The sequence below is a fragment of the Notechis scutatus genome, chromosome Z (assembly GCF_049901735.1).
Source record: "Notechis scutatus isolate UNSWTSFEM ecotype Mainland chromosome Z, rNotScu1.2, whole genome shotgun sequence".
NCBI lineage: Eukaryota > Metazoa > Chordata > Lepidosauria > Squamata > Elapidae > Notechis > Notechis scutatus.
In genome coordinates, this window is record NC_142025.1 from 126,085,340 (window position 1) to 126,088,303 (window position 2,964).

Below are 2,964 nucleotides of genomic sequence, written 5' to 3' on the forward strand. Positions count from 1 at the left end.
AAGAAATCTTCGTCTTGTGTTCTTTTTTCTTTTAGCTTTGCAATCACTCTTGCGAGAGTTCCTCAATCACCCTGGCTAGGGTTACGCTGCTTAAACTCACCCTGGATAGGGTCCTGCTTTTGCCAAACTTCGCCCTTGCGAGGGCTTCTCTGTATCTCACCCTTGCGAGGGTCCCTTTCTGAGAGGAATTCAGCAATCAACCTGAAGATCTAAACAACAGACTGGTCGCTCAACGCAACATTTTACTTCAATGCATAAATGTTTTCAAGTCTGATAGATAGCTATTTGATTCATGTAAGGAAAGATAAAGCAACAGCAGGCAGTAATCTCAGGTCATTGGCCATATCTTGAAGACGTCCAGGGTGTTAGATGGAGATGGCATTATTTTCCATAGCGGCTATAAAAATGAGATAAAATAATAGGTTGATCATAGTAAGGAATGCTTTGGAGTATAAACCAGAGTATTCCGATTTACATCTGTGGCATCTTTATTAGAGGAGTGTTTACTTACGGTCTACAGCATACTGCTCTCCCTAGACAGCCCTGTTTCCCAATGTAGAAGGTGTTTATTGGACAGGGAGGGTAGTGGCAGCGTCCTTTTCGGATAAAACAGAAGCGCTGTGCATTACCTATGAAAGAAAAACAGTAGACAGGGAAATGATAAGTAAAGAAACTTCATTATTTAGATACATTTTTTTCTTCTAAGGCATTACTTTCTTCTACAGAATTGTAGGATTGCTATGAATTCAGGAAGTTCTCACTGACCATGGAATCCATTTCTGCTAATCTCCCTTCAGCAGCCTCAATATATCATATATCAACCCAGTTTTTAAGCCTGGCTAGATTTGAATTGGCAGGTATATCTGTATTGATTAAGGTAGTACAGAGGGGAAAAAATCTGATTCACACCAAAGGAAGACTTTGCTGTGATATATTTATCTCCATTATTACTATGGATCCTTGCTTGCTAAGAAATAATCCTGAATTACCATGGCTGGTTCTGCTAGGTGTTTTGGATGGAGATACTGAGTGAGAATGATTAACTTCCTTTGAACTTTAGGATCTGGTTTACTTTTGGCTTTCTTCCACTTCTCTTAATGTTTCTAACATTGCTCTTCCTTGCTCTTCAAAAGCAGAACATTTGCAACATTTTGCTGCAATATCTTCTCTTTTTTACCAATTGAATGTCAATAGATTCACTAGATAATGAATATTTAGTTTTTTATTTATTTTTATCTCATCTTTATTTCTTAAAATAACCCAAGGTGGCAAATGTATCTAATACTCCTTCCTCCTCCAAGGAGCAGTCATAAGACATGATGAAAACTCTTTAATTTGACAGCATATGGACAGGTTTAAACATACTTTCAACTGGGGATCTGTGACCATCCAAGTTCAAAACCACTAGAGAATTCCTGGAAGCCTGGCACTCTGACAAACTAGCTATCAATAGATACATAGACATAGAGAATAATGAATCAATGAATTGATTTTCCAGACCCTCCTTGATGCAGTATATCTCCCTGGATCTCGAGTTTTCATCCAAAAGAAAAATTAAGGGCATATTTTTCAAATGTTTGAAGGCTCATGTTGTCAATATCCACAGTGTTCAAAGTTATTTTTTTTAACATAAACTAAAAGAAGTTGAAGATTATCCTGCTTTCAGTGACAATCATACTAACTTAGAAAGTAGTGAGTTATCAGTCATTTCGAAATTATCAATAATTTGGTTTCTTACCTGGTCCAGACAGGAATGCAAGGAAAAGGAATGTGAACAGCAGATAAAGGATCTTCATGTTGGGATTGGTTCTGGACCAAATGTATTCCTGGGATAGGACACAGCTCTCTATTTGTGGAGTTATAATGATTGCATCAAACTGTGAAATATTGCAACTACTCTTAAATGTAATTGGCCTTGTTGTATTTCCTTCTATTGAAACACTCCTGTGGGTTAACTTTTGCCAAAGTCCTTGAAAGAGCAAGAGAGTTAGTTGAATAGTTACATGGTTCTGCTACTGCTTATAATTAAAATAATTTGAAATAATAAATGTTTGGCTCCATTAATGAGTGGTCTGCAGAGTTGACATAACTACTTGCAAATGAATTCCTTATCAGAGTAGATTAGTTATGTGTGGTTTTAGTAATATGCTTACCAAGAATCTCTCTGTCTCTCTCTTTCTCTCTCTCTCCCTCCCTCCTTCCCTCCCTCTCTCTCACATACACAAACACACATACACATACTTCTGCTGTCTGTTTAATCTATCTATCTATCTATCTATCTATCTATCTATCTATCTATCTATCTATCTATCTATCTATCTATCTATCTTTCCATCCATCCATCCATCCATCCATCCATCCATCCATCCATCCATCCATCCATCCATCCATCCATCCATCCATCCATCCATCCATCTATCTATCTATCTATCTATCTATCTATCTATCTATCTATCTATCTATCCTGTGGATATCTACTTTGGATCCTGGGAATACAAGTGTGACATTTGGACCTAATGAAGAATTCCTAGATATAAGAATAAATTTTGCTATACTCAGATTTCTTTGGGAAAGGTGATCTAGTGAAAACACTCATGTGAAAAATAGATGAAAATAGGAGATTTAAGGTATTTGCTTACAATGGCAAAGTTCATCTGACATAAGAAAAGATATTGGGATGGGGAGAATGAAACAGGTATACTGTGTGATTGGATTCACTCTTTTGTATATGTATCACTTCTATCAGGGGTAGGATGCAAATATTTTTACTACGGGTTCTGAGGGCATGGCTAGGTGGGCATGGCCATGTGAGTGGGTGGGCTTGGGTTCTTCCTTTTTCTTTGGTTCAGCAACCCCCCCCCCCGCACTCTGTTTTTTTACTACTGGTTCAGCCAAATGGTAGCATTTTTTACAACCGGTTTACGTGAACTGGGCTGAACCGGTAGAATCCCACCACTGTCTTCT

At 37.8% G+C, this 2,964-nt stretch overlaps 1 long non-coding RNA gene across 1 annotated transcript; it reads right to left on the minus strand.

Moving 5' to 3' along the window:
* Positions 1-234: 234 nt before the first annotated feature.
* LOC148129241 (uncharacterized) lies at positions 235-1,866 on the minus strand. Its single transcript, XR_015746022.1, has 3 exons — positions 1,739-1,866; positions 512-629; positions 235-397 (listed from the first exon to the last, which is right to left on the minus strand). It is a non-coding gene; the product is annotated as an uncharacterized LOC148129241 (long non-coding RNA).
* Between the last annotated feature and the right edge of the window lie 1,098 nt (positions 1,867-2,964).